Source organism: Dioscorea cayenensis, chromosome 8 (assembly GCF_009730915.1).
Source record: "Dioscorea cayenensis subsp. rotundata cultivar TDr96_F1 chromosome 8, TDr96_F1_v2_PseudoChromosome.rev07_lg8_w22 25.fasta, whole genome shotgun sequence".
Lineage (NCBI taxonomy): Eukaryota > Viridiplantae > Streptophyta > Magnoliopsida > Dioscoreales > Dioscoreaceae > Dioscorea > Dioscorea cayenensis.
In genome coordinates this window covers 9,907,320-9,929,562 of record NC_052478.1, presented here as the reverse complement: position 1 = coordinate 9,929,562, position 22,243 = coordinate 9,907,320, and the positions used below count along the sequence as shown (strand labels likewise).

At 42.6% G+C, this 22,243-nt stretch overlaps 3 non-coding genes across 3 annotated transcripts; all 3 read right to left on the bottom strand.

The window, feature by feature from the left end:
* Positions 1-1,896: 1,896 nt before the first annotated feature.
* Positions 1,897-2,003, bottom strand: LOC120268059. Its single transcript, XR_005538730.1, has one exon. It is a non-coding gene; the product is annotated as a small nucleolar RNA R71 (small nucleolar RNA).
* Positions 2,004-14,770: 12,767 nt separating this feature from the next.
* Positions 14,771-14,877, bottom strand: LOC120268155. Its single transcript, XR_005538824.1, has one exon. It is a non-coding gene; the product is annotated as a small nucleolar RNA R71 (small nucleolar RNA).
* Positions 14,878-20,770: 5,893 nt separating this feature from the next.
* Positions 20,771-20,877, bottom strand: LOC120268072. The gene has a single exon (XR_005538743.1). It is a non-coding gene; the product is annotated as a small nucleolar RNA R71 (small nucleolar RNA).
* Positions 20,878-22,243: the final 1,366 nt, after the last annotated feature.

The following is a 22,243-nucleotide window of genomic DNA, read 5'->3' as shown; positions in this document are numbered from 1 at the left end:
GCCGGCCGAGAAAACAGGAATTCAGAGAATCCACACGGGCGTGTGGAAATTATCCACACCTGTGTGGAAATTCCACATGGGCGTGTGAAAAATCCACAGACCCGTGTAGTCGCCCGACTCTAACCCTATTTAAAGCTGATTTAGCCCCAATTTTAGCATTCTCTTCTCCATCTTTTCCCCAACTTGAGAGACAGCTTCGGCTAGGGTTTTGGTAGGGGAGCTTCCATCGAGGCGTATCCTATACCGGACGAGGGAATCCTTGGACGACGAGTAGAGGACTCTCCACAATACCATCGACACCACCATCGAGGGGGTTTTTCTATGGATTCATTGCTTTTATATTGTATTTCTTTGATTGTACTTAGCTCCATGGAGAGCTAAACCCTAGTGGATACTTGGGTATTTGTGAACCCTGGGATGTATTCGTTTCATTGAATCTCTTTATTATGCTTTCAATTAATTGATGTTTACTGTGAGTTCCAACCTTGAATGCTTGATTGTATGAACATTTCCCTTAGAGTGACACTAGGGTTGAGAGTTCTTGTTGGTAAGCTTGTGAGTGAGTGACACACCACGAGTGTTAGACAAAGCTAGGTTGGAGAGGGTTGAGAGGGTGAGTCGAGAGGTACAAGAGCATCCCTTTTCCCCTCCGATGTGATAGACTCTACCTCCGTTCCTTGAGTTCTTTGCGGCCATAATAGAGTGAATGGTCTAAGTGATGACCCTCCGCTGGGGCTTAGTTGCGAGTGCAACGGAGTGAAGCGTTGAGGTGATCTTAGTATTTAGGGCTTAATCGTGGTTAGGGACCTTCTACCTGGACCAAAGGGTTAGGCCTATCACTATCAATCCTTAGAGCTCATTGCAACTCTATGCAAGTGCGAGGTGTTGAGATTGTTTGATTTGTCCTCCGGGACATGTATGGAGTTAGGCATAGTTGACCTTAGATTTGGGACTATGTAATAAAGGATTTCCACGACTCACTATTGCATTGATTAGGAAGCATAATAGAGGGTTCTTCCACTTGAAGCAATCATCCTAGGTGGATCATTATCCGAGTACCCCATCTTTATCGATTGCCTTACCTTCTCCTTTATTCGTGCTCTCTTACTTGTTGTTTTTACCTTTGAGAATTGAATCATTGTCACACTTATCACTATTGATCTTTCACATAGCTAAGAAGCGAATTAAGTGTTTTTATTCCCTACTCCCTGTGGATTCGATACCCGCTCATCCAGGATTATTACTTCGACAAACCCGTGCACTTGCGGGATACACGCAATGGGACCTTATCGAGTTTTTAGCGCCGTTGCCGGGGAGTAGCCGTTTAGAGATACTTTGCACTTTGTTTTCTTAGCTATTTCACCATACATTATATTTCATATCTTCTTATTCTATCGTCGTTCTGATTTCTTTTTCTTTCTTTTTCGGTGCAGCTCCAGGTTATGACCCAAGGGAATCCCTCAATATTGATTAAAGGAGATCCTGAGCTTGAACGTACACTTAGAAGAAAAGGGAAAGAGCCTGTGAAAGAACAGTCTAATTTAGCTGATTTTGAAGTGGAAGGATCTGAAAACATGGCAGAACAGAATGAGCGACAGTGAACATTATCCGATTATGCCAGATCTTCAGTGTTGGGGACACAATCGAATATCGACACAGTTCAACGGTTTGGCCGATGAGGATCCAAACAATCATATAGAGAGTTTTCTCGAGGTGTGTGATATGCTGAAGATAAACGGAGTGACGGATGATGCCATCAAGTAGAGAGCCTTCCCATTTTCCCTAAAGGGGAGAGCGAAGCAGTGGCTACACTCATTACCTAGAGCATCGATCACCACATGGGAGGAGATGGTAGAAGCCTTTCTTGCCCGTTATTTTCCTCCCGGAAAATCTGCAAAGCTTAGGAATGAGATCTCATCCTTTGTTCAGTTGGAATTAGAGTCTCTATTCGAGATATGGGAAAGGTTCAAGGAGCTCCTGAGAAAGTGACCGCAACACGGATTCCCGGAGTGAATGATTGTTCAGACTTTTTATAATGGTTTGAATCCGAGTACAAGGTAACTTTTGGATGCGGCAGTAGGAGGTACCTTAGGTAGCAAGACCCCAAATGAGGCCCATCAGTTAATTGAAGAAATGGGGCTAAACAACTATTAATGGAATGCTAGGGAGAAGAAAAAGGTGGCCGGTCTCCATGAAATAGATGCGGTAACTTCATTGGAGGCTCAAGTGGAAAATTTGAGTAAAAAGTTAGATCTTCTAACTTCAAATAGAGTGGCAACCATGACTAAATGCAAAGGGCGTGGTGGAGGACATGCTCCCTCCGATTGCCCAATCTCTATTGGTGATGGTTCTTCGGTGGAGAACGTTGATTTTGTCGGTAATGGCATGAGACATCAAGGAAACCCATATAGCAATACCTACAATTCGGTTTGGAAGAATCATACCAATTTCTCATGGGAAACAACAACAACAACAAAAATCATCCCAAATTCGGTTTGGAAGAATCATCCCAACAACAACAAGCCCCTAAGATGGAAAACAGAGTCTCAGGTTCGGAAACCCGAATGACTGACTTAGAGAAGCACTCGGCTAGATTTGTGCAATCTACAAGTACAAGGTTTGAATCAGTCGAGGCTACACTTCGCAACCACACCGCCTCTTTGCATAACCTTGAAAATCAGGTGGGGAATATTGTGAAGTCTCTCTCCGAAAGGCCACATGGAAGCTTGCCGAGCAATATAGAGACCAACCCTAGAGAGCATGTGAAGGCGATCACTTTGAGAAGTGGTCGTGAGGTTGAAGGTAGGCTTCCTAGTGAGAAGCCAAAAGAACACACACCCGAGGTTATAGAGGTAGAAGAGGGGACAAGCAAAGAGAAAGAGGTGGCACCCCCACCTTTCAAGCCAAGAATCCCTTATCCCTCTAGATTAAAAAATGACCAAGGGGATGAACAATACAAGAAGTTCCTGAGTTTGTTCAAGCAACTCCACATCAATATTCCTTTTGTTGAGGCATTGGCCCAGATGCCTAAGTATGCGAAGTTCTTGAAAGACTTGTTGACTAACAAGAGGAAGTTGGAGGAAAGTGCTTCAGTGATTTTAGATGCTTCATGCTCGGTGGTATTGCAAAAGAACATGCCAAACAAGAAGAAAGACCCCGGAAGCTTCATCATTCCATGTAATATTGGCAATTTAGGTGAGGAAATGACATTGGCGGACTGAGGGCTAGTATCAACGTCATGCCATACACTTTCTTTCAAAAGCTAGGCTTCGGAGAGCCTAGGCCTACTCGGATGAATTTGCAACTAGCGGACCGAACAGTGCGACATCCGAGAGGTATCATTGAAGACGTGCTTGTCAAGGTGGACAAGTATATTTTTCCAGTTGACTTTGTAGTGCTAGATGTCGATGAGGATGCGGATGTATCCTTGATACTTGGGAGACCATTCTTGCGAACTTCCAAGGCATTGATTGACATGGATGGCGGAGAGCTCACATTGAGAGTTGGAGATGACAAGCTCACATACCGCCTTGCTGAAGCCATGCAGCATTCCCTTGATTTTGATGATACTTTATACTTTCTAGACACTACTGATGAGATTGTTGATGAATACATGCAGGAAATGTTCAATCCGGACCCATACGAGGGTTTGTTCAACCAAGAGGAGGATTATGAAGAAGTAATGATGCTTGGTGCCACGGAAGAAATACCATCTACCCCGGGGATCCTGAAGAAGGTGCTCCGGAAAATGAAGAGGGCTAGGAGACGCCACCAGAAACACTCCAAGGCTGTTGGAGACGTCCGTGAATGGAAGGAGTTGGATGAATCATTGCTAAGTGGTCCCAAGCCCGATAATACACCCTCTACTTTCAAGAGATTGTGCACATCATGCTTTAAAGCTATGGGTAAGAGGACAACCTGCGTCTATGAACCCCCGTGAGGTAAGATAAAGTACGTCAAGCTTAGTGACGTTAAACAAGCGCTTTTTGGGAGGCAACCCAAGTGGTTACTGTTTTTCTTAGTTGAATGATGTAGTGTTTTGCATGAATAAATTGTTAAGTGTTGGTGTCTTGATTTTTATATGCTTGTGCTGAGATTTCCTTGTGAACTTTGAATATTAATCGTGTGTTTTTATGTGGAACTGGTGAAGCTATGCTGTTTGAGCTTTATTCCATGTTTTTCATTGGTAAAACTTGCATACTAGGCACGCTCTAAGTGTGTGAACATGTTCAAAAATTTTATGCAGAGCCTGCCGGTTTTTCTAAGGCATCCAGTGAAGACACACGGGCGTGTGGAATTTCCGCACGCCCGTGGATTTGTATTGCGAGCTCATCCAGAGAAGGCACAGGGGCGTGCAGCTGCCCCTGTAAACGACCATGCGATTGTCACACGCCCGTGGGTAATTTCTGCATGAGCGTGTGAATTCCTGCAGAGTTGGGCAGATTATCCCGAGAGCACACAGGGTCGTGGACTCACCCCTGTGGGCGACCTTGTTAACCACACAACGGTGTGGGTAATTTACACACGCCCGTGCGAAACTCTGCAGAGGAGTTTTCTCCATCCCGAGAAGACACAGGGGCGTGCGGCTGCCCCTGTGAGTTGGGCATGTGAATGTCCACTCCCGTGCGGAATTTCTGCACGGGCGTGTAGAACACTTGGCAATTTTCTCGGATGTTCAGGGAAGCCACAGGGGCGTGCGGCTGCCCCTGTGGGTCGGGCGCACGGGCGTGGGTATTTTCCACACGCCCGTGCGAGAGCAGTCAGAGTTAAAGGAGTGTTTTCCCGAGAACGCACAGGGGCGTGCGTTCGCCCTTGTGGCTCTCTTGTAATGGGGCGCACGGGCGTGGACAATTTCCACACGCCCATGTGAATGCATAGAATTCCAAGAGACGCATTTTTTTCCTTAAAAACCTTGTGAACCATCTCATTCCTCATCTCCAGTCACCTGAAAACTACTTTTGATCATCTTCTCGACCGATCACCGTTGTTTAGCAGGATTTTTCATCGCACATCGTGCCGATTTTCATAGTTTTTGCATTTATTTCATCGGTAACCTTTTTTCTTCGCCCACCCTTGTTTTTCATGGATTAAATGTCTTCATGAGCACGAATTTTCATTTAAAAATGCATGGTGCATGTTTAGAAAGCGTCTAGACGTGGTTTTAAGTTGAATTCTTGAGAATTGTTGTGTACCCGTGCTGGTTTTTTTTTTTCACGCCCTTAAGGTCCACACAGGCGTGGGTAATTTCCACAAGCCCGTGTGGAATTCTGTAGTATATTGTTTTTGAGCTTCTTTGATTGTTTTCCTCTTTTTGTACTCTAGATATGGCACCTCGAGTGAGGAAGAACGAAGTTAAGCGTCTCAGACTCAGCCCACCCCAGCCAATACACATGGATTTCTCAAATCCCGAGCATTAGACTCGATTTAAGAAACTTTCAGCACTTGGTTTTGGTCAGACTCGTTTTGTGGATTTGCAGGTGCTAAGAAATATTCAGCGGGGTGACAAGTTAGCTGATGAGATTGATGAGATGCTAACAGTAGGAAGCTGGAGGAGACTACTGACAATCTGTGAGCTAGCTTACCGCACATTGACGCTTGAGATTTTAGCGTCTTTTGAGTTTCATCTGATGCATGGGAGATTTGACACTATGGAGGTGATACAGTTTTGGGCATTCGGACATCCATTTTCCATGAGCGTCACTGAGTTTTCGATTCTGATGGGCCTGTATGATGTCGCATATACAAGTACAGTGGAGTATGGACAGTTGCCTGCGGATTTTCCATTATCAGTGACTCCGCATCATGTGTATAGGATTCTGTGTGGCCATGGGGAGTATGAACCGGGGATGTCGAAGGCCACTAGCCTATCCCGATTGAGCTACAGGTATTTGCACGCAGTTATCAGTAGGTCTGTGTCAGGTCGAGCCCATAACACAGCTGCTCTGACCAGGCAGGATTTCCTCTTTTTATACTCCATGGCCCGCAATGTACTGATTCACCTGGGGTGCATATTAGCAGATATTTTGAAGTACCAGGGTCAGTCTTCGAGAGTGGGTTTATTATTTGCTGGCCCTTACATCACCAGACTCATTTTGGGAATGGGTTTGGGGGATGCTTTACGTGGTGCTGAGAGGATATTTCTGCCTACCCCTCTTGCGTTTGAGACGATCAGGATGATGGGGTTGGTACGGAGATGTGGGCCAGGGGTCTATATTATTGCTACAGCTACCCCAGAGACCGCCAGGAGTGGAGGAGATACTGCGGAGGGTTCTCGACAGATTCCCGAACCCCTCGCAGCACAGGGTCGTTGAGCTTATGACCGTATTTAGAGGCTCGAGAGCTATGTCGGTGAGATTCGGACCGAGATAGTGAAGCTCTGAGCTACCCAGCCAGTGCAGTATACTGAGATATTAGACCGTTTCGACATGATACAGCGGCTACTGATGGGCAGGCCACTGGTTCCCCCACCACCTCCTCCGGCATCTCCCTCACCACTTCCGCCAGCACCCTTCGATTTAGCACCACCAGCAGTAGCACCGGAGCCCGTGGGTGACACCGGCACTTCACTTTACTTTATTTTCCTTTTATGCATTTTATTTCTAGACTTGTTCACCCAGAAAGTACTCTCCTTCTGAGTTTATTTTCATTTTGCATCTCAAGTTGTATTCATTATCTATCTTTTATATATACTCGAGATATTTTGTTTTTATTGAGCTTCACTGAACCTTCTCGTGTATGCGTGCAGATGGCCTTGTCATCATGGGAACTGAGACTTAGTCAAGGGCACGGCCAAAGTACTTTGACACTTGGCCGTGTGAGCTTCACAACCCGTCAGAACATTACTCCCAAGGACTTAGCTCCATCAAACGCGACACTAGGAGTCAGGGGAGTCTTGTTTTGATTGCTTCTCCCATATTTGCACTTCATTTATATATTTTGAGTGAGCTTGCATGTGTACATTGGGGACAATATACAACTTAAGTGTGGGGGGGAGTTTCATAGTGCACACATCCTTTTTATTGTTCTTGATTGATATACATGCTCACATAGCCAATGGCGGTTCACCTTAGTTACAATGATTGTATTCTTGAGTTTAGGAGAAAATTTTAACATTGAATGTTTTCATGCTCTATTTCTTGCTTGAATTTCTAGGAATTTTTACCTGATTTACACTCAGTGCACTACTCACTCTTTAAACTCTATTGGAAACTCATGTTCGATGTTAAAAGGACTAGTTATAGTTGTTTCTTGTGTTAAATTCTGAAAAAAAAAATGAAAAGAAGGAACAAAATAGTTTTATTGTTTATTTGTGCTTGTTGGATGGAAAGAGCTACCACCTATGAAGTATGAAGCTACTCTCATAAGTCGGATACTAGCTATGCCCTAATGCGAGAAAGAGCTATTTCATAGGATGAGTGAAAGCTACCACTCCAGTAGAAAGAGCTACCACCTCGAAAGTGTGAAAGCAACCTTAGCGACCACTTTGGAAAAGGCTACCTTAGAGGATGTGTGAAGCTACTACCATCTTTGAAATTGTTGTCACTTTTATAGATAAATAAGTCCCTTGTACTTAGAACTTGGAGGAGTATACCTTGGGCTGTTTTGAGTGAGTTCACACACGTACACGATTTCGGGTTTGTTTTCCTTTTTGATTCAAGTTTTTAGCTAGAACTTTGATGTATTTAATGTTGAAATTTCCCTTACTTGTAGAATGCTCTCTCTGTACACTTTGGTGAACCTAAGGCCAAGCACTTCCAATATTTCCTTCATCTATGCACGAATCGTCTAATTTTTTTGCTTGAGGACAAGCAAAAGCTTAAGTGTGGTGAAGTTTGATAAGTGCTTGTGCGATATGAATGCGAAGCGTTCATTCCTTATGTTGAGTATTACTTTTCTCGGGTTTTTACACTAATATGTGTGTTTTTATGTTACTTTCGTGCAGGTAGGGTTGTGAGGCCGAGTATGAAGGAAAGAAGCCAATGTGGATCGTAATGCACCGATTTTGGAGGAAATCTTGCTAAGGTTCAAACTTGAAGACATAGGTCGGGTGTGAGATGCTAGAGTGTGTGCCAACCTCCTCGTATTCTAGTTGGCACATCTATTTGGAGGGGCACAAGGGCAGTCACACTCGAGCATTCCGACTTATGCACATAGAACAAGAGCTCCACCAACTTGTCTATCATTGAAGAAGCAAGTGATCCACAACGTGAACGTGTGCCCGTTTGCATTACCCCGATGAAAGTATGGATTCGGGAAGCTATTCAGGATGGATACTGTAGCAGAGCACTACAGCAAAGTAATGTAACAAAGTACTGTACTAGCACTGTTCATAGCCGGCCGAGAAAACAGGAATTCAGAGAATCCACACGGGCGTGTGGAAATTATCCACGCCCGTGTGAAAATTCCACATGGGCATGTGAAAAATCCACAGACCCGTGTAGTCGCCAGACTCCAGCCCTATTTAAAGCCGATTCAGCCCTGATTTCAGCATTCTCTTCTCCATCTTTTCCCCAACTTGAGAGAGGGCTTTGGCTAGGGTTTTGAGGGGTATTAGCCAGGGTTTTGGAGAGGTTCTACGGCTCTGACATCGTCATTCCTTAGGAAGAAGGTTGGTAGGGGAGCTTCCGTCGAGGCGTATCCTATACCGGATGAGGGAATCCTTATATGACGAGTAGAGGACTCTCCATAAGACCATCGACACGACCATCGAGGGGGTTTTACTATGGATTCATTGCTTTTACATTCTATTTCTTTGATTGTACTTAGCTCCATGGAGAGCTAAACCCCTAGTGGGTACTTGGGTTTTTGTGAACCCTAGGATGTATTCGTTTAATTGAATCTCTTTATTATGCTTTCAATTAATTGATGTTTATTATGAGTTCCAACCTTGAATGCTTGATTGTATGAACATTTCCCTTAGAGTGACACTAGGGTTGAGAGTTCTTGTTGGTAACCTTGTGAGTGAGTGACACACTACGAGTGTTAGACAAAGCTAGGTTGGAGAGGATTGAGAGGGTGAGTCTAGAGGTACAGGAGCGTCCCCTTTCCCCTCCGATGTGATAGATTCTACCTCCGTTCCTCGAGTTCTTTGCGGCCATAATAGAGTGAATGGTCTAAGGGATGACCCTCCGCTGGAGCTTAGTTGCGAGTGCAACGGTGTGAAGCGTTGAGGTGATCTTAGTATCTAGGGCTTAATCGTTGTTTGGGACCTTCCACCTGGACCAAAGGGTTAGGTCTATAATTAGGAAGAGATTTATCACTTGGAATCCTTAGAGTTCATTGCAACTCTATGCGAGTGCGAGGTGTTGAGATTGTTCGATTTCTCCTTAGGGACATGTGTGGAGTTAGGCATACTTGACCTTAGATTTGGGACTATGTAATGAAGGATTTCCACGACTCACTATTGCATTGATTAGGAAGCATAATGGAGGGTTCTTGCACTTGAAGCAATCATCCTAGGCGGAGCATTATCCGAGTACCCCATCTTTATGATTGCCTTACCTTCTCCTTTACTCGTGCTCTCTTACTTGTTGCTTTTACCTTTGAGAATTGAATCATTGTCACACTTATCACTATTGATCTTTCACATAGCTAAGAAGCGAATTAAGTGTTTTTATTTCCTACTCCCTGTGGATTCGATACCCGCTTATCCGGGATTATTACTTCAACAAACCTGTGCACTTGCGGGATATACGCAAGGGGACCTTGTCAAACATCTGGATGAAGCCTTGCTTGAACTCAAAACTCTGAACTGTAATTTGTCACCTCACAATGCTAGATTATGTTCCAAGAATGGTAGATCTTGCATAATCTAAGAGTGTCCCATATTGCTCATCTGTTCTGCCATATTATCAGACCCTTCAACTTCTATCTCAGCTTTATTTGTCTATTCTTACATAGGTTCCTCTCCCCATCTATGAGTTCTACTTCCAATGTCTAAATCATCTTCAACTAATGTCGAAAGGTTGCCTTAGGTCATACCTGGAGCTGCAATTAAAGAAAGAAAATGAATTAGAATGATGGAAGAAAAAAGTGTGAAATAGAAGAAGTGATGAATGGATAAAATAGCAAAGTGCAAATGCATCGAAAACATCTATTCCTCAGTAAAAGTGCCAAAAACTTGACACACCCCTTGCGTGTGTGTACCGTAAGTGCACGAGTCATAAAAGTATTAAAAATAGCCCGGTGAGTGGATAGCTAAATCCACAGGGGATAGTTGTCCAGAAGCACAAAGTATTGATATCTAGATAGAGTGGAAACCAAGTTGTGATGTTGCTTAACCATATCAATGCAAAGAAAAGTAAAAGAGAAAAGAGAAAGCAAGAGGAGGAAGGAGAGGTAATCGATGTTAAAATGGGTTACTTGGATAATGCTCACCGTAGGACTATTGTTTCAAGTGTAAGACTAATATTATGACTCCTAATTGAGGTTTAATGAGTCATGGAAATCTAAAGACACACGGTCCTGACAAAATGCCTCTTGTGTATGTCCTGCAAGTGCACGGATTTATCGAAGTAATAAATCCCAGATGAGTGGGTATCGTATCCACAGGGAGTAGGGAATAAAAACACTTAAATTGTTTCTTAACTAAGCATAAAGTGAATAATAGTTGTTTGACAAGATATAACATAACAAAAGTAAAAGAGACAAGAAAGAGAGCACACATAAAAGGAAGGTAAGGCAATCAATAAGAATGGGGTACCCGGATATTGTTCCGCCTAGGACAATCATTTCAAGTGCAAAACCCTCTATTATGCTTTCTAACTAATGCATTAACGAGTCATGGAGATCCTCCAATACATGGTCCCAAATCTAAGGTCAACCATGCCTAACTTTATATATGTCCCGAAGGAGAAATTGAACAATCTCTCAACCTCACACTCGCATAGAATCCCAATGAGTTCTAGGGATTCCAAGTGATAAATCCTCTTCCTAAATGTAGACCTAACCCTTTGGTCCAGGTGGAAGGTCCCTAGTCACAATAAAGCCCTAGCTGCTAAAATCACTTCAACGCTTCACTCCGTTGCCTCTACAACTAAGCCCCAGCAAAAGGTCTTCCCTTAGTCCATTCACTCTACTATGACTGTAAAGAACTCGAGGAAATAGAGGTAGGATAAATTATATCAGAGGGAAAAGGTGAAGCTGATAAGTGCTTGTGCGATAAGAATACAAAGTGTTTTTTCCTTATGTTGAGCATTAATTTTCTCGGGTTTTAATTCTAATATGTGTGTAGTTATGTTACTTTTATGCAGGTACATTCAAGCATTCCGACATGTGCATATAGAACAAGATCTCCACCAACATGTCCATTATTGAAGAAGTAAAGCGATCTATGATGTAAATGTGTGCCCGTTTGTGTTAAATCGATGAATGTATGGATTCGGGAGTATTTCAGGCTGTACCAGCACTGTTCACAGTCGGCTGAGAAAAAAGAAAAACAGAGAATCCACACGGGCGTGTGGAAATTCCACACAGCCGTGTGAAAAATCCACAGGGGCGCTCACACGGGCTATGGTTTTGAGAGGTATTGGCTAGGGCTTTGGAGAGGTTCTACGGCTCTGACATCGGGCGCCGTTTGGAAGAAGGTTAGTGGGAGAGCTTTCTTCGGCACCGATCCGGGGAGGTGTATCCTATGCCGGACAAAGGGACCCTTACAATGAGTAGAGGACTCTTCACAAGACCATCGCCACGACTAACGAGAGGGTTTTCTATGGATGCTTTGTTTTTTACATTCAGTTTCATTGATTGTATCCAGCTCCATGGAGAGCTAAACCCTTAGTGGGTACTTGGGTATTTATGAACCCTAGGATGTATTTGTTTTATTGAATCACTTTATTATGCTTTTAGTTAATTGATGTTTATTGTGAGTTCCAATCTTGTATGCTTGATTGTATGAATACTCCCCTAGAGTGACACTAGGGTTGAGAGTTATTCTTGGTAACTCTTGTGAGTGAGTGACATACCATGAGAGTTAGACAACGCTAGATTAGAGAGGGCTGAGAGGATGAGTCGAGAGATAGCGGAGCGTCCCCTTTCCCCTCCGGTATGATCTATCCTACCTCCACGTTCCAAAAGTTCTTTGCGGTCATAGTAGAGTGAATGGGCTAAGGGATGTCCTTCTGCTGGGGCTTAGTTGCGAGTACAACGGAGTGAAGCGTTGAAGTGATTTTAGCATCTATGGCTTAATTGTTGCTAGAGATCTTTGACCTGGACCAAAGGGTTAGGTCTATACATAGGAATAGGATTTATCATTTGGAATCCCTAAAGCACATCGCAATTCTATACGAGTGTGAGGTGTTGAGATTGTTCGATTTCTCCTTCGAGACATGTATAGAGTTAGGCATGGTTGACCTTAGATATGGGACCATACAATTAAGGATTTCCACAACTCACTATTGCATTAATTAGGAAGCATAATAGAGGTTTCTTGCACTTGAAACGATTGTCCTAGGCGGAACAATACCCGGGTACCCCATCTTTATCGATTGCCTTACCTTCTCCTTTACTTGTGCTTTCTTTCTTGTTGTTTTTACTCTTGAGAATTGAATCTTGTCACAGATATCACTATTCATCTTCCACATTAGTTAAGAAACAATTTAAGTGTCTATATTCTGATAAGTGTCTAAATGTAGGTCTTTTCATATATATATATATCGTATTCATTTTGCATGTATTTTGTGAGGTTTGATGCCCGTTTTGCGCTTAATCATCTACTATTTGATTTATAGGGCATACGGAAGGCATGGAGAATAAGAAGATATCATTTAGGCGAAAAGACAAGAAAACAGGAATTTGATACCACCCCCTATACTACCCAGTATGGGGGCCATATACACTGTAGCAGCGGAATGATTTGGAGTTGTCTGCCAATATTTCCATACTACCCAGTATACGGGGCCGTATGCACCTCGTATAAAACACGAATCCAGGGTTTTTGAGTGCTATCCGACCCCCATACAACTCCTATACAGCCCGTATATCATGGGGGGTATAAATACTAACTTTTAGGGCAGAACAAAGGGCTTTTTGCTGGGCTTATTTTGGGAGACCAGTTGAGAGGCTTTGGGGGGACCTTGGGAAGGAGAAGAAGGGCAAGGAAGCTAGGAGATCATTCAAGGCCAAGGTCCAAGACTCTCAAGGCAAGAAGGTAACATCATTCAAGGGGAGATCTACCACGATTTGAATAAAGAAGACCCGCGGCTAGAGGAAGCGTCATTCGGCATTCCTTTGGTGGGGGAAGCGTCATTCGGCATATATTCTACCTCCTCCTCCACCATTTCATCTAGGGAGTGTCACTTATGCTTTTCTTTTGTGTTTCACTTGATTGTATTGCTTGTTGTGGGATGATGACACACTAGACCCCGAAGGCCACCGGGTGTTGGTGAACCTTGGGGGGTTTTATCATTTATTTTTGATGATTACTTATTAATTCCATGCTTGGGTAATTTTGAGATTTAATCAATTGTTTTCATGCTAAGTACTACACTAAGGTGAAATCTGTAGCTCTTTTATGAGTGATGCATGTAGATGTCACTTGCTCGCATGTATTAGATCATGAATAGATTAGAAGGGGATACTTGTATCATCACGCCGAGAAATCGGGCGTTTGGTAGCCATCCATGTATGTTTAAGCCGAAAAAGAGTAGGCTTACTTGTAAGTGAGATTTCCTCATACTTAATGCAATCGTAGGAATGTGGATTTGGAAGAAATTCCTATCTATGTTCGTATGGGATTAGGGTTCAATCGCTGAGAAATTAGGGTTGTTCTAATCTTGGAATCTCATGGTCCACTTTACCCTTGCATCTTTTATTCATCATCCATGTTTCATGATAACCTCTCAAGGGATCCGCATCCATTGGCCTTTGCATTACATTGAGTTTCTTGCTTGCTTATTGCTTGTTCTCTCTAATTTGTTGATAATCTTGTTTTAGTTTTAATTGCACCTAGTAGAGTAAATTGCCTCACTTGAGATCTTAGGCTAGATAATAGCTCGAGAAGGAGTAATAGGAGATCTTTAGCCCCGTGGAATACGATCCTCGTGTCTTCACATGAGGTATTACTTGGCGATCACGTACACTTGCGGGGAAGCAATCCAGTTTTTGGCGCCGTTGCCGGGGACCTTTAATGAATTCTAGGAAACTTTTAGATTATTACTCTAGCCATTCAATTCTTTACTCATTTGTTATTGTTATTTTTCTTTTCCTTTGATCTTAACTTTCTATCATCTTTCTTGGTTTTACATGGTACTGTGCATGACACGTTCAAATCCATCGACCTTGATTCTGCTGGGTAGTGATATTGAAAGAACTTTACATCAGAGAATGAGAGAAGTTGGTGAAGGGTCGGGTACACAGAACATTGAAATTGAGGATAGAGAGTCTTCAATCATGGACGAAGAGCAACACACCCTATTTGAGTATGAAAGACCCCAATTCACGGGTGATGAGTTTAGTGTTCAAGAACCATCCGTGGCATCCAACAACTTTGAAATTAAAGCAAGTACAATCGGCATGGTCAAGAACTCGGTTCAATTCAATGGTCTTGCAAATGAAGATGCACATGACCACCTTTCCCGGTTCCTCCAAATTTGCTCTACATTCAAGATTAATGGGGTGTCGGATGATGCTATCCGTTTGAGACTATTTCCATTCAGTTTGAGAGACAGAGCTTATCATTGGCTTACATCATTGTCTCCGGGGTCTATAAAAACATGGAAGGATATGGTTGAGAAATTCCTTGGGAGGTATTTTTCTGCCAAGCAAAGTGGCAAAGTTGAGGCAAGAAATTGCAGCCTTTAAACAAGGGGAGTCCGAAACATTGTTTGAAAATTATGAGAGATTCAAGGATCTCCTTAAAAGGTGCCCCCATCATGGTTTTGCCTCATGGATGCGAGTACAAATCATTTACAACGGGCTGAATTATGCTACTCGCCAACTCATTGATGCCGCGGCGGGTGGTTCCCTTACCAACAAGTATCCCGATGAGACCGAGCAATTACTTGAGTCTATGGTAAGCAATGAATCACATTGGGCCTCAAGAGTATCTACACAAAAGACTACCCGGATCTATGAAGTTAGTAGCAATGATGCCTTGGCCGCAAAGGTCGATGTGTTGACGCAAAAGCTTGATCTTCTTATGGGCAGTATTTTGAGGTTGGAATCAGTGATGAATTATAGCACTTGTAGTTATGGGCATGATGCAGCCCAATGTCCAATTTCTAGCTTATCCGTTGCATCCATTGTAAATGTTGACTACATTGGAGGGTAACAAAATCAAGGGAACCCGTATAGCTCAACTTACAATCCGGGTTGGAAGAACACCCTAATTTTGCATGGAATCAATGCCATCAACAAAGAGGTGCACCACCTCAAGGATCTTAATTTCAACAACCAGCCTTTGAGAAGAAGTTTTCCACTGAAGAGGTCCTTGCCAAGTTCATGCTCAGTACTAATGACAGGTTCAATAGCCTAAATACTAGCATGGATGCACAATTTGGCAAGGTAAATGCTCAGCTCACTCACCACGCTGAACAGTTCAGTGAGATATGTTCTATTTTGAGAAACCTCTAAGCTTCTGTAAAATCTCTTGAGCATCGAGTAGGGGAACTCGTGAAGGCACATTCTGAACATCCTCTAGGTTGTCATCCAAGTAACACGGAAGATAACCCAAGGAAGCACTTAAAGGCCATTGCTCTTAGAAGCAGGAGGCAAGTGGAGACAAGGGTCGAAGTGGGCCCAAGTGTCAAGAAAAGTGGGGTAGCCTCTGGGGAAGACCCCAAGCTAGTTGAAGAAAATAGTTAAGACAAAAATCAGGGTAGAAATGACAAGCCCCTACAACAAGGACCATTAAAATCATCCGAGTACAACCCTTCAATCACTTATTCAACCAGATTGAAGCATGACAAGGAGGATGTTCGCTTCAGAAAATTCATCAACATCTTCAAACAACTCCACCTGAACATCCTGATAGTTGAAGCATTGACTCAAATGCCGTAATATGCCAAGTTTTTAAAAGAGCTCCTCACGAACAAGAGAAAGTTGGAGGAAGAAGGCACGGTTGCACTTATGGGGAATTGTTTAACTATTTTAGAAAAGAAACTCCCACAAAAGTTGAAAGATCCGGGAAGCTTCATTATCCCGTGTATGCTTGAAGGTGGAATCCAAGAAAATGCTCTAACGGACTCGGGGGCATGCATAAATGTTATGCCTTACACCATGTATTTGAAACTTAGCTTGGATGAGTTGCGGCCCACGAGGATGACCTTACAATTGGCGGATCGATCAACAAGAAAACCTCGTTGGATTATTGAAGATGTGATTGTCCGAGTGGAGAAATATGTTTTTCCTGTAGATTTTGTCATCATGGACATAGATGAGGATGTGGAGATACCACTGATTCTTGGCCGACCATTCCTCAGCACCTCGGGTGCCTTAATTGATTTGAAAGGAGGAAAATTAACGTTACGAGTCGGAGAAGAGGAAGTGATGTACACTCTGCAGGATGCTATGAAACATTCTTTAGATCATGATGATACACTTTACTTTATTGATGAAACTGATAGGTTGATTTCTGATTGTGTGCAGGAGGTGCTCTCTATAAACCCTTTGGATGAGTATTTAGGAGAGTTGGAGAATGAAGAACAAGAAGAAACTCACTACTGTCCTCAAATTGACAACTTGAAGAAACTAAAAGAGAGGTTGTCCTGTACTAAAGCTAAGGAAAAAGAGAAAAAAGAATCATTTATGAAGAAAATGTGGAGGGAGATTCATGGGAGAAAAAAGAAAGGTACCAAGCTTCATCACCCCTCATCTTGTGGAGGAAAGGTAAATTTTTCACCCCTCTCTACAGATGAACAATTCGAGGTCTTCTCAATGTTATCACTGAATTTACCGGGAAGAAACAACACTACAAGGGAAACCAGGGGTGGTTTCAAACTCTTTGAGCCCCCATGAGGTAAGGAATGAGGTATGTCAGGCTCGTGACGTTAAACAAGCGCTTCTTGGGAGGCAACCCAAGCATTCGGTGGTGTTTTCTTTCATTTTTCATATTTTAGTTTATAGTTCATTTCACTTTTCATATTTCTTAGACTTGTGTTTCTTTTGAATAAGTTCTGCTCCCACACTTGGCACATTGCTCTCGTCGTTCTAATTGTGGTGTATTTGTGCAACTTCTTGAGAAACTCATGTTTAGGTGTTAATTCATGTGCTAGATTGTTGTTTTATTCATTTCATTCATTTTTGGAGAAGTCTTCAAGCTTTCCATATCATTTTTACATCATTTTAAGAAGGATTTTGGGGTTTAGAGAGCAAATTTTAGTCATGCTGCCATCCATAACCCGTATGGAGGCCATCTGTGCCATGTGGGGCACCAAACAGAGCTTCGGCTCTGTCCCAGATGGCCCCCCATACTGCCCCCCATACTGGGCCATCTGTGACACCATCCAGAACACCCAAGAAGGCTTCTTAGGCCATACGACCCCCATACGAGCCGTATGGGGCCGTATGGCCCGGTTCTTGCCATTACAACACTAAGAGAGTTTCATTCTTGTAAGATTCTTTTAGCTTGGATCAATGATTGATATGAGTTACTTGTTTTTATGCTTTATTGAATCCTGTTTTACCCCAAGTATTGTCATGTGCACTGGATTTTTTTGCCGATGCCCTGGGAATAGCCAACATGACTACTTTAACTCTCTTGTATGCGTAACACACTACTTTAAGTACTTGGCCTTAGAATACTAAGTTCTATCTTTAAATGGACTCTTAAGAACTTCTAAGACTTGTTGAGCTAATCCTAGTTTTGTGTCATGTAGAGTACTTTGAAGATGTGATCTAGGGTGAATGTAAAAAAAAAATGAAATGAAATGAATAAAAAAAGAAAAAAAAATGAAATGAAATGAATAAAAAAAGAAAAAAAGAAAGAAAAAAAGAAAAAAAGAAAAAAAATGAGTCTATGTCAGTATTCCTCTACTACTGAAGCATGAATGCGTATATGTAGACTGTAATCGAGTAGTTGGGTGGCTCTTGTGCCTAACCAGCATGTGCACTCTCCAGAAAGATTTCAAAATGATGTTTGTGCAGTCTATGTTAGTTTGACTCGAAAAAAAAAGAAATGAATGATGAAATTAAAATAAAAACCATAGTGATTTTTTTGAGTACCTACCAAAGGTTTTGAGATGAAAGTGGATTTAGTTTTGAGCTATAGAATTAGAAGGATCTTACTTGGCCATTGAAGTAGCACTTAGTAGTTTAAGACATAGTATTCTTTGTAAGTGGAGTGATTAGAATCTAGAGCTGTACTGATTGAAGTCCTTAGGCTAGAACAGATTAGGGCAAATGAGATATAAGATTCACTTACATGGCACAGACATATAAGGGGTGAGACAGGATATTTTTATTATGCTTATTGACTATAACTCAACATCCATGTATCATTGTCCATTGCTTTTGGAGTCTTATATTTGCTTGCTGCCAAAGGTAATGCATTTAGCCACTTTTCATTTTCTTTGTTTTTCATGAGTTGTTTGCTTGGGGACAAGCAATGCTTAAGTGTGGGGATATTTGATAAGTGCCTAAATGTAGGTGTTTTCATATATATATATATATATATCGTATTCACTTTGCATGTATTTTGTGAGGTTTGATGCCCGTTTTGCGCTTAATAATCTACTATTTACTTTGTAGGGCATAAGGAAGCCATGGAGAATAAGAAGATATCATTTAGGCGAAAAGACAAGAAAACAGAAATTTGATACCCCCCTATACTACCCAGTATGGGGGCCATATACACTATAGCAGAGGAATGATTTGGAGTTGTCTGCCCAGATTTCCATACTACCCAGTATATGGGGCCGTATGCACCTTGTATGAAACACGAATCCAGGGTTTTTGAGTGCTATCCGACCCCCATACAACTCCTATACGACCCGCATATCATGGGGGGTATAAATACTGACTTTTAGGGCAGAACAAAGGGCTTTTTGCTGGGATTATTTTGGGAGACCACTTGAGAGGCTTTGGGGGGACCTTGGGAAGGAGAAGAAGGGCAAGGAAGCTAGGAGATCATTCAAGGCCAAGGTCCAAGACTCTGAAGGCAAGAAGGTAACATCATTCAAGGGGAGATCTACCACGATTTGAAGGAAGGAGACCCGCGGCTAGAGGAAGCGTCATTCGGCATTCCTTTGGCTAGGGAAGCGTCATTCAGCATATATTCTACCTCCTCCTCCACCATTTCATCTAGGGAGTGTCACTTATGCTTTTTCTTTTGTGTTTCACTTAATTGTATTGCTTGTTGTGGGATGATGACACACTAGACCCCCAAGGCCACCAGGTGTTGGTGAACCTTGGGGGCTTTATCATGTATTTTGGATGATTACTTATTAATTCCATGTCTGGGTAATTTTGAGATTTATACATTGTTTTCATGCTAAGTGCTACACTAAGGAGAAATCCGTAGCTCTTTTATGAGTGATGCATGTAGATGTTACTTGCTCGCATATATTAGATTATGAATGGATTAGAAGGGTATACTTGTATCATCACACTGAGAAATCAGGTGTTTGGTACCCCTCCATGTAGGTATAAGCCAAAGAAGAGTAGGCTTACTCATAAGTGAGATTTCCTCATATTTAATGCAATCATAGGAATGTGGATTTGGAAGAAATTCCTATCTATGTTCGTATGGGATTAGGGTTCAATCGCCGAGAAATTGGGGTTATTCTAATCTTGGAATCTCAAGGTCCATTTTACCCTTGCATCTTTTATTCATCATCAATGTTTCATGATAACCCCTCAAGGGGATCCGCATCCATAGGCCTTTGCATTACATTGAGTTTCTTGCTTGCTTATTGCTTGTTCTCTCTAAGTTGTTGATAATCTTGTTTTAGTTTTAATTGCACCTAGTAGAGTAAATTCCCTCACTTGAGATCTTAGGCTAGATAATAGCTCGAGAAGGAGTAATAGGAGATCCTTAGCCCAGCGGAATACGATCCTCGTGTCTTCACATGAAGTATTACTTGGTGATTCCGTACACTTGCGGGAAAGCAATCATATTCCCTACTCTCTGTGGATACGATATCCACTCATCTGGGATTATTACTTTGAGACCCGTGCACTTGCGGTGTACACGCATATTCTGACGTGTCAGGTTTTTAGCGCTGTTGCCGGGGAGTAGGCATTTAGAAATACTTTGCACTTTGATTTTCTTAGCTATTCATTTATTCATTCTATTTCATATTTTCTTATTCTATCATCATTCTGATTTTTGTTTCCTTTCGTTTGGTGTAGCTCTAGGTTATGACCTGAGGGAATCCCTCCTTATTGATTGAAGGAGATCCCGAACTTGAACGTACACTTATTTGGAAGTAGAAGAATCTGAAAACATGGCAGAACAGAATGAGCAGCATCAGACATTATCCGATTATGCCAGACCTTCAGTATTGGGGACACAATCGAGCATTGTGCATCCCCCGATTACAGCTCAGAACTTCGAGCTGAACCGACATTCATCCATATGTTACAACAATCCACGCAGTTCAATAGTTTGGCCGATGAGGATCCAAACAGTTATATAGAGAACTTTCTCGAGGTGTGTGATATGCTGAAGATAAATGGGGTAATGGATGATGCCATCAAGTTGAGGGCCTTCCCATTTTCCTTGAAAGGGAGAGCGAAGCAGTGACTATACTCATTACCTAGAGAATCAATTACCACATGGGAGGAGATAGTAGAAGCTTTTCTTGGTCGTTATTTCCCTCCTGGAAAATCTACAAAGCTTAGGAATGAGATCTCATCCTTTATACAATTGGAATTGGAGTCTCTATTTGAGACGTGGGAAAAGTTCAAGGAGCTCCTGAGAAAATACCCAAAATATGGATTCCCGGAGTGGATGATTGTTCAGACCTTTTACAATGGTTTGAGTCCGAGTACAAGGTAACTATTGGATGCGGCAGCAGGAGGTACCTTAGGTATCAAGACTCCCAGTGTGGCCCATCAATTAATTGAAGAAATGGGGTTAAACATCTACCAATGGGATGCCAGGGAGAAGAAAAATGTGGCCAGTCTTCATGAGATAGATGCAGTGACTTCGTTGGCGGCTCATGTGGAATCACTGAGTAAGAAGTTAGATCGTCTAACTTCAAACAAAGTAGCGGCCATGATTACTTGCACTGGGTGTGGTGGAGGACATGCTCCCTCTGATTGCCTAATATCTATTGGTGATGAATCTTCGCTTGAGAACGTCAATTTTGTAGGTAATAGCATGAGGACTCAAGGGAACCCATACAACAACACCTACAATACGGGTTCGAAGAATCATCCCAAATTCTCGTGGAGCAACCAAGGTCCACAAAAGGCCATGGGGCCACCGGGTTTCTAACAACAAGGCCCAAATATAGAAAACAAAGTTTCAGGTTTGGAGACCCGAATGACCGATTGGGAAAAGGCCTTAACTAGGTTTGTGCAATCGTAAAATACAAGGTTTGAATCAGTTGAGGCTACACTTCGCAACCATACCGCCTCCTTACATAATCTTGAAAATCAAGTGGGGCAGATTACGAAGTCCTTATCGGAAAGGCCACATGGAAGTTTGCTGAGCAATACCGAGACAACCCTAGAGAGCATGTGAAGGCGATCACTTTGAGAAGTGGTCGTGAGGTCGACGGTAGGCTTCTGAGTGAGAAGTCAAATGAGAACGCACCCGAGGATATAGAGGTGAACGAGAAATCAGAGAACAGAGAATCCACACGGGCGTGTGGAAATTATCCACACCCGTGGAGTCACCCGATTCTAGCCCTATTTAAAGCTGATTCAGCCCCGATTTTGGTATTCTTTTCTCCATCTTTTCCCCAACTTGAGAGAGGGCTTCGGCTAGGGTTTTGAGGGGTATTGGCCAGGGTTTTGGAGAGGTTCTACGGCTCCAACATCACGCGTCATTTGGAAAAAGGTTATTGGGAGTGCTTTCGTCGGCATCGATCCGGCGAGGTGTATCCTAGGCCGGACAAAAGATCCCTTGCGACGAGTAGAGGACTCTCCACAAGACCATCGACACGACCATCGAGGGGGTTTCTTTATGGATTCATTGGTTTTACATACAATTTCCTTGATTGTACTTAGCTCCATGGAGAGCTAAACCCCTAGTGGGTACTTGGGTGATTGTGAACACTAGGATGTATTCGTTTCATTGAACTTCTTTATTATGCTTTCAATAAATTGATGTTTATTGTGAGTTCCAACCTTGAATGCT